General features: G+C 40.5%; 1 non-coding gene and 1 pseudogene across 1 annotated transcript; both read right to left on the bottom strand.

Annotated features, from left to right (window-relative positions):
• Positions 1-4,238: 4,238 nt before the first annotated feature.
• On the bottom strand, positions 4,239-4,348 carry LOC136506246 (small nucleolar RNA R71). Its single transcript, XR_010771471.1, has one exon. It is a non-coding gene; the product is annotated as a small nucleolar RNA R71 (small nucleolar RNA).
• Positions 4,349-12,075: 7,727 nt separating this feature from the next.
• On the bottom strand, positions 12,076-15,166 carry LOC136503245 (uncharacterized; annotated as a pseudogene).
• Between the last annotated feature and the right edge of the window lie 550 nt (positions 15,167-15,716).

Here is a 15,716-nt window from a genome sequence, read left to right as displayed (position 1 = left end):
TACATTCATGAAGCATGACCTTTTTTATCATGAACTTGTGGTTCGGTTTAGCCTCCAATTCTCAAGTTCTGTCACATAGGATTCAACACTCAAACTGACAAATACTATGTGCCATGTTTAGGCAACGTTACATGCCAATGGCACTGCATGTTGGAGTGGAGGAAAACTCATTTGCGAGAGTGTCCGAATGATGTTAGTAGTTGCGGCACCATATCTTCATATGGTCATGGTTGTATGCCAATGCAAGGGAGCCTGCTGGTTTCAATTCCTTTGATGAGCCATTCAAGGTTTAAACATGGTGTCACTTTTGGTTTGTGCATGAATATTTGAATTCAAAAACTCTACTACATGATGGGTCACGCGATTGGGGAGCATAAGACCCATTGCTCTCCTCGCGCTCGCCTCCTCCCCCAGAGCTCCTCCCTCCCTTCCCCTTCCACGCCTGTGACCGCACCCGCGTCGGAGACAAAGAAGACAATGTCGATGGCTCCATCGACCTCGTCGGTCTCTCCTCCTCTCCTTTCCAACTCTGGTAGGTATAGAAGGGCCCGACCAAGGGGAGGCAGATCAGGCAGGAGGTGGGGAAGGAGGTCGGGCGGCTTAGGGGCCCTGGCGGTGACGGTGGCGACTAGGCCAGGGAGGGGCAGGGGCGCCATGGTCGGAGGGTGAGGGGAAGAAGGCAGCCACCATGGGCACTAGGGTTCGCTAGAGCTCTGGCAAGCTAGGGCTGAGGCGGTGGTTAGCGGTGGGGGCGAGTACGATGAGAGGAGAATGTCGGGTGAGGAATGTAGAGACGGAGGAGCGAGCGTGATGTAGAAGATGAACAGGGTCGCGCAATACCCGAGTCCACGACGGGTCACACTTTAACCTTCCCCATATGAATTCATACCACACATTGATAGTTTATTGATTATTTTTTGCAGGTCCCAATCCCAATTGCCCAAACAGATTGCTAATGTTAGTTGATGTTGAGTTTTTTGTACTTTCATACAGGCTATGTTTGTTTTCTTTGACAAAAGTTTAGCCCTGTCACATCGAATCATTGGATACCAATTAGGAGTATTAAACATAGGCTAATTACAAAGCTAATTACAAAGATTAAGGTTAATTTGCAAGACAAATCTATTAAGTCTAATTAGTCCATGATTTGACAATGTGGTGCTACAGTAAACATTTGCTAATTATGGATTAATTAGGCTTAATAGATTTGTCTCGCTAATCAATATACTCTTGTGCAATTAGTTTTATAATTAGCTCATATTTAGATCTCCTAATTAGCATCTGAACATCCGATGTGACACGACTAAACTTTAGCCCCTAGATTCAGACACAGCCATAATCATATGGTTAGGCTTGGGGTGTTTGGCACGGCTCCTCCCCAAGGGTTACTTGTTCACGGTCGTTAATATCAATCATAAACCATCAACATAACCTGCATATATACTTAATTCCATCACCAAACGTAGGTCTAGGGGTTTAAACTAACAAACTCCACGAGTTTTGGTGAATCGGTATTTTCAGTAGGGTTTAATCAGAAAACAACTCAAGAAGATTCTAGAAGACTCCAGAAGGCAAACCACGAAAGAAGAGCACAAAACCATGACATGTCGGGCTAGTTGGCCCCACATGCAAGTCGGCTAGACCAGTGGTCCTACCTGTCAAGCCCTCCTTCGTATGTTGATTTCCCACCGCCTCTAGGGTTCAATCTCCATCGTTGCTTTAAGTCGATTTGATCCAAGGGCTCAGAATTGATTGTTCCCCCTATATATAGTAGCCCCTACACCCCTCCTAGTGGCCATTCTAAAACCCTAATCCATGTCCTCCTCATCAGGATCAGAGCCAGCTATCAAGAGAAGATTAGTCCTAAATATGATCTAGTCTTGTATTAGAATTAGAGAGATAGAGTATGAGTGAAGAGTTTGGAGGAAGTACCGGCCTGTTAGTGCTCTCTCTATGGCTTATACCTTTGTGGAATCAAGTTCTTCATGAGCTTGCTTCTGAGATTTCTCTGGTAATTGTTGATGACAATTAACAACCATTATAAACTATCAATATAACATATATAAGGGCATAAATATAATCACCAACGAAGGTCTAGGGGTTTAAACTAACAAATTCCACGAGTTTTGGTGAATCTATATTTTCTGTAGGATTTATCTAGAAAACCATCAAGGTGGACCTACATGTCAGAATTAATCGTGCTTATCCATAGCGAAATAGACACCAGAAGACTCTAGAAGACTCGAGAGGACTCCATACCGAGGCAAAGCCTGAGTGGCTGCCACCTGTAGGCCACCTAGCCCCTAGGGCCCACTGTTAGCCTCCACATCACAATGTCGGTTCTCCCCTACCTCCTAGGTTGAATCTACGCCATCCTTTAAGTCGGTTTGATCCAAGGGCTCAGGATTGATGCTTCGACCTATATATATCAGCCCCTACCACCCCCCTGAGTCATCCCAAATTGATGTCATTTGAGAACACCGAAACCCTAATTATCCTCAGAGCTCCACCATATTATAGGGCATAGCTAGTTAGGCTAGATCTAGAGGGAGGCAAGCAGGCTTTGTTTGGATTCCTGATCGTGTCAAGAGCATGGATTGGTATAATCTTTGTACCCCTTTCTTTTGTATCTCCATTACTTTTATATGCTAGCTACAATTGTTATGACAATATTAGTATTCATCTTATTCATGTTCTTCATTATATTGTTCATCGTCTACTTTGATTATATACTTAGTATAGCTAGTTTATCAATATGTTTATGCATAAGTTCGTATAGCACTCACTCTTATGTACATGGGGTGAGTGGTCGACATTGTGTAAGCGTGGTGCTTATACGTTGTTTACCTACGGATACATCCTATATTCTGGGTCATGTGGTAGATCGTGGATATGACACTCCCATTGAGTCCTTTGTAGTCCACTCCCTGAATATAGATGCAAGTAGGGTCTGATTACGAAGGAAGAACAAGCTCTGTTCTTAATCTTCCTTAGTAATATGCCTTATGTGTAGATATAAAGATGACCTTAGCCATGACTACTAGGTGTAATTGCACTAATCAATGCATGCTTTGACTTATAATTAAGAATGACTTAGGAATTATTCCTCTAATATTTTACTTAACCATGCTAATACCATAGAAAGGAGTACTCTGAGTGATTTATCATTAATCCATACTTATCATATACATAATTTATACTATGACTTACCCCTGTTGTGAGTAGAATATTAGTTATGGTTTATTTCTCCATCAATAGTATAAGTTATCAATACATGTCCATGCCAGACCTTCCTTGTTGTAAAAATATAAATAATGATACCTGGAATACTCTCGGATAAAGTGCTACAATGATATATTATCTGTGCACTTGCAGATTCCTTTCATTTATATATATTCTTTCTAGTCACATAAAATATTAAAGTACTTTTTAGTGTCATTCTAAAAGTGGCACTAGGTAGTACCAACAAGCATTTCTGGCACCAACACTAGGGATGACAACCTAGTAAAAGATGCTAAGGAATATAAACAACATGGGGTGACTACTTAAAACAAGTGGCACATTAATAAATACTAACAACCATTTTTGGTGCCGTTGCTAGGGAAGGTAGCTAGACAAAGGAAGTATTGATAAACTTATACTCATTGATGTGATCAAGAAAACCATTGACGCCTGCTCAAGTAGGATTACGCTTATTTTATCTACTTGTGTATCTTATGCAGAATAATGTATGACTGGTTTTGACCTTCCGACAAACTACGTTGACGATCTAGAAGCATTACTCAAGAGAACTAAGGCTAAACTCAAGAAAGTTTCAGCTTTAGAGTCGGATGACAACCATATAAGGCAAAGCTTATCACCTAAATTTGAAGCCATGACTAACAGGACTCTCTGTGAATTCTCTGCTCCAACTACAACCAACATCCGTACTGGACCAACAGTCAATATTGGATACAATGGATTCGAGCTCAAGCCAGCCCTCATCAACATGGTGCAAACAAGCCAGTTTTATGGAAAGGCGCATGAAGATGCGAGTGCACATCTCCAACACTTTCTAGAGATATGTAGCACTTTCACCATCAAAGGAGTAACCCAAGATGTCATATTACTTCGCCTCTTCCTATTCTCACTCTTAGGGAAGGCAAAGTAATGGTTCTACGCCAACAAAGATAGAAATAGTACATGGGATAGCTGCTCCACTGTCTTCCTAGCAAAGTTCTTTCCCATAGGCAAGACCAATGCTCCACGTGGAAGAATCTCAAGCTTTTCAGCAACAACATGATGAATCTATCCCTGAGGCTTGGGAACGCTTTCAAGATTACATATCAGAATATCCCCATCATGGGATGGAGAATTGGCTACTCATGTAGACCTTTTACCATAGGTTGACCAATAGTACCCGTGAGACTATGGATACTGCTGCTGGAGGTGCCTTCCTATCACTCACCATACCAGCCGCAATAGCTCTTGTGGAGAAGACGGCCTCCAACCAAGGTTGGAATGATGAACATCTTCAGACCCGCAAGAGAGGTGGAGGTCTGCATCAACTAAAGGAGGTAGACATGCTGTCTATCAAGATGGATCTGCTGATGAAGAAGCTCGAAGATCGAGCCAATGAGAAGCAAGAAGTCATGCATATTCATGATTACCGCATGACGTGTGAAGAGTGTGGAAACACTGGACATTTAGGGAGCAACTGCCCTGAAATTCGTGAGGATGTGAACTTTATCAACAACTACTACTCTCGTCCTCAACAGAATCAAGGATGGAATCAGCAATAGAGACCGAACTACTAAGGTAATTACCAAGGTAACTATCAATGTAATAATTTTAATAATTTTAGTCAACCACCCTTGAGAGAATTAATTGCTGACCAATCCAAACTAATGGAGGAATTATCTAGTAAGGTAGTTACCAATGATAAAATTCTAGAGAACATAAATAATAGAATGGATAGCTTTGCTTCTGCCATTAAGAACCAGCATAGCTTTAATAAAATGGTAGAATCACAAATAGTTCAACTAGCAGTTGTTGTTCCTCCGTCCGACAAAGGTAAGATTTCGGGGCAACCAAAATATCTAGAAACTACAAATCTTGTCGATATTCATAATGCACCGTACTACTGTATACAACCATCGACGGGAAGGTGGATAGATCATACCTTGTTGGAAAAGAAGAGCGATCTAGGAAGACCTGTCATCCCCATCTCCATTAGACTGTACATTTTCCAAGAAGCTATTTGTGACTTTGGAGCAAGTGTCAACATCATGCCTAAGGTAATCTATGATAAAATTAATGGAGATACTTTGTTCTACATATATATGTGTTTGCAGCTTGCAGATCAGTCACTCTGCTACCCCAAGGGAGTTCTTGAAGACGCCATTGTTCGAGTGGGACAATCATATGTTCCCGTAGATTTTGTGGTTTTGGAAACAGGTGGAGACATAAGGGCACCCATTATTTTGAGCCAACCTTTTCTAAGCATCGCAAAAGCCATCATCTACGCGGATAGTGCCAAGATCTATTTCACAATCAAGGATAAAAAGGAGAAGTTTTCTTTCAAGAATCATATTTTGCAATCTCCTGGACATCCACAAACGCCATACCTGCTCGAAGAGACAACAATGACCAAGAAGAAAAACAACAGGAGAAGGAGGAAGGACAAGGCCAGGGAATCACAAGAAGAGTTAGTCAACATGATCAACACACTCAGATCAGAGTACGACCACCTCCTTGCTTCACCATTCCTTGCTAAGAAGGATGATCTAGGCGTACCAATGATCGAGTGTACCATTGGACAAAGAAGCTTCCATAAGACCTTCTGCGACATTGGACCAGGTGTCAACATAATGTTCAAGGCAACGTATGAATATTTATTCAGTGATGAACCTTTGTTTCCTACATATATGCAATTGCAGATGGCGGACCAATCAATCCGATTTTCAGAGGGAATAGCAAAAGATGTCATGGTAAGAATACACGATCAGTTTGCCCTTGCCAACTTCATAGATCTAGACATGGGTGGAGAAGAAGACGATACACCTATCATATTAGGAAGACCGTTCCTCAACACTACCAACACGATCATCTACGTTAGATCTAGACAAGTCCACTTCCAATTCACTGGAGAAAAGGTACATTGTTATTTCAATAGTTATACCACTTATGAATAGCCAAAAAAAGAGCCGCTATAGGAGGATACGTCGATCATCCTGAAACCAAAAGAATCAACTCCCAAAGAATGAAAGGGAAGAAGATGAAGAACCTAAAGAACCTGAGAAACCTACTCTGCCTAAGTCAAGTCCACAGACCAAGTAGGTGTGGAAGGAGAAGGTGACATCACCATCAGAGAAACCATCACAAGATGTGCAACCATCCGGGTCTTCATCGCTGAGACTGGATGATCCACCCGAAGAATAAAGGGTTTTTCTCCAGTAAAGTCATGTCCGGAGGACTTAAAAATGCGAACCCTCACCAGGAGGTAACATCGATAGTTATCCATATTTACTTTCTAGCATTGCATGGATTATTTTTCACTTTTAGCATATTTACTCTTTTGCATTAGTATTGCATTAGTAAAAAGAAAATAAAAATTGCATCATTAAAGCCTAAAGCCCCATGTGAAATTTTTCTCAGTGTCTAAAAGCCCAAGGGAGTATTCACCATGGTGGTATAAAAAAGAAAAATGACATACATACATATTTCTTGCATGCATATAAAAATGGAAAATCAAAAAAGATATTAGAAAGGCATCCTGTTAAAATTCTATCGCCAGAAAATCTATCTAAACTTACAAGAATAATGAATCTCTGAATGGCTTACCGCTAACTCCTTATCCTAAATCGTGCCACAAGTTTTGGTGTTCTTGTTGGTATTTTATAGGATGAAACTTGAGATCAAGAGCAAGTTCACCTGGTTGTCTTCACTCCACCCGAAGTACATCTTCCCGAATCTACTTCTGGATAGATGAGAAGGACATTTGTTGGCGAACCGGCTCTAAGAAGGATCATTCAACTTCAACATTCAACCACGACAAAATATAGCTTGGGGGAGGAGCATCCCCCCATGCATCTAGCTAAGTATTTTTCCCTTTTGTTCTATTATTTCTAAGTCATAAAAAGATGCATAACAAACTAAAAGCAAAATAGAAATTTATATTCGTACTAGCTATATATATAATAGTAAGGTGTGATCTTAAAAATGAAAACAAAATAAAAAGTGGGTGTCTAGTTTTCTATTTTTAAGAGCTGAATAAATAAATGGACTCTGAGGATAATCCCTTGTAATGGAAATGATGAATAGTTGCTAACTAGTTTTCAGCCTTGAATTCTCCCGAGTTTGGGATACGACTATTTTGATATAAGAATTTACTCTAAACTTGAAACTCGTGGATAACATATGCTTGATCTAAGTCTAGGTAATTGACAGATATGATATGAGAAGGTCTGAGCTGATGTTTATCTTGTTCCAAGTAACACTAAATTTCTGGAGATTTATCTTTAAAAAAATGAAAATCCTACATGATGAGCTCCTATATGACAAAGCTTAAATTCTTACCAAAGCCATACATGGTATTTAGATTAGGAAAACTTCAACATATATGCTGCTTGTTTTGCATTGAGTTTAGTCAAGCTTTGTTGACCCTTATGAGAGGTTTGTGATACTCTTAAAATCAAGATCACGCACATACCACCCAAATATGCACTAACTCCTACACTGGGGGTAAGCACAACAACATGCCATTCCATCTAGATCCACCCAAAAATGTTTTACTCCTACATTGGGAGAAAACACAAAAAATATTCTTGATAGGACATCCACCAAATAAATGCTCCAAGTTCTTGTTACTATCTCTCAAAGGTTTTGTTGCAGAAAAGTGACATGGGGCTATGCAAAAGTTATTTGTTAAAAAAAAGAAAAAGAGATGAAAAAAATAAACAAGTGTCTGAGATATTTAAAACAATAGGTACTTAGATGCCCGCCTGAAAAAAGAAAAGATGAATAAGATGCCCGCCTGAAACAATGTGTACTTTTGAGGAGTGAAAGCATTGAAGCAACTCCTGATTCATTTACTGAGTTTAGCTTTGCTAAGGGACTAGCAAAGGTTAAGCTTGGGGGAGTTTGTTGATGGCAGTTAACAACCATTATAAATCATCAATATAACATATATAAGGGCATAAATATAATCACCAACGATGATCTAGAGGTTTAAACTAACAAATTCCATGAGTTTTGGTGAATCTGTATTTTCTGTAGGATTTATCTAGAAAACCGTCAACGTGGACCTACATGTCGGAATTAATCGCGCTTATCTACAGCGAAACGGACACCAAAAGACTCTAGAAGACTTGAGAGGACTCCATACCAAGGCGAAGCCCAAGTGGCTGCCACCTGTAGGCCACTTGGCCCCTGGGGCCCACTGTCAGCCTTCGCATCACAATGTTGGTTCTCCACTGCCTCCTAGGTTGCATCTATGCCATCCTTTAAGTCGCTTTGATCCAAGTGCTTAGTATTGATGCTCTGGCCTATATTTATCAGCCCCTACCACCGCCCTGAGGCATCCCCAATTGATAAGTCATTTGAGAACACAGAAACCCTAATCATCCTTAGAGCTCTACCATATTCTAGGGCATAGCTAGTTAGGCTAGGTCTAGAGAGAGGTAAGCAGGCTTCGCTTGGATTTCTGATCGTGTCAAAAGCATGGTTTGGTATAATATTTGCACCCCCTCTCTTTTGTATCTCCATTACTTTTATATGCTAGCTACAATTGTTATGACAATATTAGTATTCATCATATTCATGTTCTTCATTATAATGTTCATCGTCTACTTTGATTATATACTTAGTATAGCTAGTTTATCAATATGTTTATGCATAAGTTCGTATAGTACTCACTCTGGTGTACACGGGGTGAGTGGTCGACATTGTGTAAGCGTGGTGCTTATACGTTGTTTACCTGCAAATACACCCTATATTCTGGGTCACGTGGTAGATCACGGATGTGACACTCCCATTGAGTCCTTTGTAGTCCACTCCCTGAATATAGGTGCAAGTAGGGTCCGGTTACGAAGGAAGAACAAGCTCTGTTCTTAATCTTCCTTAGTAATATCCCTTATGTGTAGATATAAAGATGACCTTAGCCATGACTACTAGGTGTAATTGCACTAATCAATGTAAGCTTTAACTTATAATTAAGAATGACTTAGAAATTATTTTTCTAATATTCTACTTGACCATGCTAATGTCATAGAAAGGTGTACTCTGAGTGATTTATCATTAATCCATGCTTATCATATACATAATTTATCGTATGACTTACCCCTGTTGTGAGTAGAATATTGATTATGGTTTATTTCTCCATCAATAGTATAAGTTATCAATACATGTTCGTGCCATACCTTCCCTGTGGTAAAAATATAAATAACGATACCTAGAATACTCTTGGATAAAGTGCTACAATGGTATATTATCTGTGCGCTTGTAGATTCCTTTCATTTATATATATTCTTTCTAGTTACATGAAATATTAAAGTACTTCTTCATGTCATTCTAAAAGTGGCACTAGGTAGTACCAACAAGCATTTCTGGCACCAACACTAGGGATGACAACCAAGTAAAAGATGCAAGGATTGTAAACAACATAGTGTGACTACTTAAAACAAGTGACACGTTAATAAATACCAACAGTAATCAACTTCTAATTCAAGGAAGTAACGTGTTTATATTGTTCTTCAGGTTTATGACTCTTTTTTAGTACTTTAATCCTTGTGATTCCTGGGTTAAAGTAGTATTCGTAGTGTAAGCATTGTGCTTAGACTCAGTTACTCACGAGGGTAACTCTAATAGCCTCATTGAATCCTATGTAGTCCACCTCCCGTTTGTAGGCCTAGCAGGATTTAGTTACTATAGGAAACATACTCTACTTGTGTTTCCCTTAGTAATATCCCCAGAATTGAACAATAGAAGACATAGCTTACCGAAGTTAAAGCCAAAAGATGTTTTAGAGAAACAGCTTTTCTAGGAAAACGTTTGGCAGGGCACCTCTGGAGAAGCCAGAGCTAGAGCCGGAGAGGAGCCCTGCCAAATAGACCGTAGGCACCTTTCACTTCTCTAGTTGATGCGGTAAGTAGTTCAAGTTCGCTTTAACCGGGGGAGAGCCCCTCCAAGTCATGCCACAAACTAACGCATCGCCTTTGGCTAACCCCTGCCCCTCTCCCAAGTTTTCCTTGGCAGAGGCGCAGACAGCTGAGTGGACCCCACTATTGCTATCATTACCAAGCCATCATAGTAGTCAACACGACAAGATGCCCCCTACATGACTACATAAATACAGGCGATCCCCACTCACAACACTATTCTTTTGCCAGTCTCTACCAATAGCTCTGGTGTGTGCTTGGCAAGGAAACCATGATCGAAAGAGTTGGGTGTATGCCATAAGGAAGCCAGCAGACATCTCTCTGTCTTGAGTCTTGACTACTTCGCTCCTCGCAGCTCCCTCAGTCATCCTGCTAGCCACCGATGAGGCACAATGGAGGTAAGCAAAGTGATTGTGCACGTACGCACGTCGTCCGGGTGCAAAGCTTGTGCTCGTGATCGATCATCAATTATAGTACTACATGTCTACGTACTAATAGTGTACATTGCTCACCGTGCAGCTCGTTCAAACGATGGCAGTCGCCGGGTGGCAGTAGCACCGGATACTGGTGTTCAGCGACTGGAACTACAACTACCCGCACGTCTCCCACAATCTTAGTGGCACATTTCCCTTGAGTCTAACAATATGATTGTAGTTGGATGGAAGAAGGGGATGAACAAGGAAGAGGGGTGGTTTTAGAGAGCAGTGGGTGAGCCTCGCTTCGGCTTCTCCCGATGTAAGTAATGATGATATGGGATGATGTTGGAAGTTGGGACATTGCTCTACGATCACATTGAATTTTGACCACCAGTCCACCATTGGTCGTTGGAGGCCAGCGACCATAACAGATATCTCAGTCCGCTTGACATTCGATATGATAGAGAAAAGAAACCCCAATACCATCAACCTAGAGAGCATAGTCTTCCACATAGTTTGGGGGACGCAAACCGCTACTCACACGGATTATTTAGCGCAAGGTCCCCCAACGCCATTAGTTTCAAACCTTCTCTATGCTTGCCTTCTCACACTCTCAGATACGCACTGCATCTGCACTCTTAGCCACCACAATGGCCGAGACACTACAAGGTTTTACCCCTGATGCAACGACCTAAAAGCGTTGCAATATACCAAAAATGGTTGCGATAGACAAAATTGCAACACTTTTTTTCATTGGCAGGCGTTGCCATAGTAACCGTGGCAAAAGGTTTGCCCAACAACTCATTTTGGTGTTGCAATAGGTTTTCCCTATTGCAACACCAAGGAGTGTTGTTGCAACGCCATGTAGTGTTGCAACCCAAGTATAGGCAACCATGGTGGGTGTTGCCAGAAATACCTATTGCCACGTACCCAAAGCGTGGCAATAGGTACACTAGCAACGATATTGGGTGTTGCAATAGACCTTATTGCCACACATCAATAACATTGCAATAGATGGACCCTCTGTTGCCATGCTATCTCGATGGTTGCTATAGGTGGAACCGTCTATTGCGACGATAAATATTTGGTTGCTAGAGGTAGCCGCTCTATTGCAACGATCAATACTGGCTGCTATAGGTGGAACCGTCTATTGCCACGATAAATATTTGGTTGCTAGAGGTAGCCTCTCTATTGCAACACTAAACATTGTGGTTGCTATAGGTGCCTCCGTCTATTGCCACGGTAAATGTTTGGTTGCTACAGGTTGCCTCTCTATTGCAACGATCAATACTGGTTACTATTGTTGGACCCTCTATTGCCACGCTAACTATTGTGTTGCTACAGTTTGGAGACTCTATTGCAACGCCCACTATTCTGTTGGTATGATGTTTTTTGCAACACCGTTTGTTTGTTGCTATATCATATACTGCAACGCCAAATTATTTTGTTGATAGTCCATATTGCAACGCTCTGTTTGCTTCAAACAATAATTGCATGCCGAACAATATATGATGAAAGAAGCATTTAGACATCCATTAATCCAAAATATGCTTTGTTCGTACAACTCATTAATGAAACCACATCCAATGTCAAACTTAGTTTATAACACACGCACAACAACTGAAACACATAAGGTATCTGACGCACAGTAGCTACTTTGAATAGTTCAAAATGTAATAAGCTATGTGTAGCACTGTAGCAAAGGTTGGCTTGACATTGATCGTCCATCAGTTGTGCGCTCCACTCAAACTCTATCTTGCTCCTAAAACAATCATTAACATTGGTATATTCAGCAAACAGAAACTTAGTATTTAGCTAAGTATCATTTCACTTTATAGTAACAGGAACTAGCCAACTGAATCTAATTCAGAAATATTCACCGGTAGTGGAGTCAAAAATCACCTGTGCTTTGCCAGCTTGTTGATTCGTTTTGGATAATGCTCGTTTCTTAGCCGCAACATCCCTCAGTGCTTTAGTAGTAGTAAAACTAACTGTCGTATCCCCTCCTTTGTTTTGGCCAGTTTGAGTCTTATTCGCAGCACTATTTCTAGTTGTGCGACCATTACTTGTACCTCCTGCTGTTGTAGCTTCGAGTTGTGTTTGTGGTGGGATCCTATCTTGGTTTTCCTACAAATCAATAGATGGAGGGAAAATTATGCCTCATACTAAGGACTATCACATGACAACATTAAACACTCTTTAGTTCTCAAACTACATGCTGATGTGATATTTCTTCACTTTCTGTATTTACATTTTCTTCATCCATGTTTGTTGTAGTAGCAACCTCTACATTTTGTCCCCCATCTTTGTTAGCCTGCATTTCAATTTTGGTCAGAAAAATCATGAGTGGAGTTTGAAACTACAAAAATGATGCATGGTTTGTAGCCGACCCTATTACCTGTTGTATTGATGCTTGTACATGTGTTGCTTGCATCATTGCCATAAACTCTTGCCTAAGAGCTTCTCTATCGACCTCCCTTGCCTTCATCATTTGTTCCATTTGACGCCTATGTTCTTCCCTTTCGGCTTCCCTTTCAGCCTCTTGAGATTCTAATCTCTCTTGTAGCTTTGAAAATGCGTCGGCTAGTGCCGATTCCTGACGCACTTGGTACTGGTAATCCTCAAACAGTAGTTGCCTTCTAGTTGGGTATTTTGCCAAGTATCCATTAGCATAGATCTTGGTTGAATTGTAGTTTCTTGTTTCCTGGTAGGCTGACTGGAAAATCTGATTTTGCTCCACGTCTGAGATGATGAGTGCTTCTCCATCTGTTTCCCTCTTCGAAATTTTACTGCATGCATTATCCTAACAAAGGAGGACAGTTGAAGTAGTTAATTGAAAATTATTTTGTAGGCGGTCACTTTGCATCAGTTAATAAGGTTTGTACAAACTATTATATACTCACATAGACATCCCTAGATTCTTGGCTTGTCCATTGCTCATTCTTACTGTGCGTGATCATGAAAAGCTCTAAATCATTTGGCTCATCACCAGTTATTGGGTCCCTCTAATTAGGCAAGAATGTAACAAATTAGCGATATTTCAAAAGGTAAGGAAGCATGGTCATGTGCTTATGAAGTTATTACCTTCTCAAAGCCACACTGAGAAAAAGTCTTTGATCCTGCCCGATGGTGTACCTTTACATTCTGCCGATTCCGAGAATTCTTGCAACTAACCCTCTACACAAGGAGTTGATTATAAAAAAATATTGCAATGTACCGAAACATAGCCTTTCTTTCATCAAGTGCAAATGGCAAGAATAAAGTAAAGGTCATCAAACCTGAAAACTTGTCTTGCCAAAATACAAAACCAGATAGTGCCATTCAACAATGGCCAACTCTTCTGGCTTATGTTTCATTCTCTCCTCATAGGTGGTGTACGCCCTGTACGTAGCACTTAATGTTGCTCGCCATCCTTTGTAACGCTCATTAGCGATGTTCCATATTTTTTTCTTATTTTCTTCATTATTCTCAATGTCCCACTTATGCTGTTCAACATATAAAACATAAATTCTAGGTCACTTCTTAACTAATTTGGTAACAAAACTGTGTATCCTAGCAAAAACAAATCAGAAACTTACCATCATATCAGATACTATTGAATATTTGACATCTTGGTGGATATCCTTCCATGTTCTCACCCCAATGAGTGGTGCTTTTTTCCTTGTGTACACTATTATTTCATCAGTAAATATGCGTGCGTTCTCACCTACAGCTCCTCCACATGTAGAGAATTGGACTTTAAGCTTCTGACTGCCCTGCTTGGATCTCTTGTGGCTGGCTGCCAATCCTTTCACAGTACCTCGTGCCTTCCTCTTTTGGGAGTCTTGTCCATCGAAACAATATACAGTGCAAGAGATTAAACAAAATCATTTACATAGGGAAAACTGAACTGAACATCAAAATAAAATCACAATAAGCATCACTTACTATCTTCCTATGTTTTCTCACGCCGAGCATGTGATGGCTGGTTCAGAGGTGGTGTTGAATTTCTATTTTGACTTGAATTTAGTAAAGCTATCTGATTTGTAGGGTTGTCATATGCACCTGTAGACAATAGGTCACAAGTGTAAACTATAAATGTATTGCGAAGGACTAATAATAAGTTGGTTGACATTTTGGGAAAAGAAGGTATATATTACTAATTTGATCTAGTTGTCCTTGCACCCTTAACCATTCTTTGTAAGTCTTGATTGTGTCATCCCTATATATATCTTCAAAATCTTCGAAAGCCATGCTGCTATTAGTGATCTGGCCATTGCAATATAATATAATATAACAATTCATAATAGGGCAGCAACATAACTTACCCATGCCTTGGCCCTGTCTATGCATATTTTTAAGCCACACCTTGTAATCATCAAGTGACTCATCTATGGAATGTACACTATTTGATGCCACAGTTCTTAGCAATTTAATGGGTGTTATGTCCACAGTTCGCTCGGTTATTTGATCCCTTGACAATACTAATCTGACCTCCCTCTCCTCTGCATTACTTGATATCATTGCATTTGCATCGACATCATATTCGATCTCGTTTAGTGTTGCTACAGAGTTACCACTTCTCCTCTTGTAGTACAAGTAGTCCCTGGTACCATACCCCAAATTTGATTTCATTGTTATTAAGTTACCAAACATGAGGTCGTCCCTAGCTATTTTATACTGAGCAAATTGTTGTCCCCCCGGTGCCCCCTTGCAAGTGAAAGAAACAGTCCATGTTTGTTCCGAGCTGTCATAGAATGTAATGAGAAACATAAGCACACCCTAAACAATATTTAAAGAAGGAACAACTTGAGAATGGCAAACAATACTGTGTCCTTCATATTATTGAAGCATCTCACTACCGTTTATTGAAGGATCTCACTATTATTGAAGTAATTTGTTGAATTCTAAATCATTGCAGTAGCATCCAGACAGACATTGTGCCGTTACTTGTCGTCGTCCTGAGTGGAATGTCGGAGGTTTTCTTGTGATTGGCTGCCATCACCTCCATCTTCACCGGCAAGAGGTGTCGCCGTCCTGGACGAAGGTGTTTGAAAAGCGACATCGTTGCCCTAGGTCTGGACAATGAAGCAGGTGTTGGCGTGTTGAACGCAGGTGACGTCGATTGAGTCTCCATTGATGCAATCTGCAGTCCAGCTACATTGAACAAGTTAACTACATAGAC

Source organism: Miscanthus floridulus, chromosome 14 (assembly GCF_019320115.1).
Source record: "Miscanthus floridulus cultivar M001 chromosome 14, ASM1932011v1, whole genome shotgun sequence".
NCBI lineage: Eukaryota > Viridiplantae > Streptophyta > Magnoliopsida > Poales > Poaceae > Miscanthus > Miscanthus floridulus.
The sequence above is the reverse complement of the archived record's forward strand: the minus strand, read 5'-3'. Positions and strand labels throughout refer to the sequence as shown.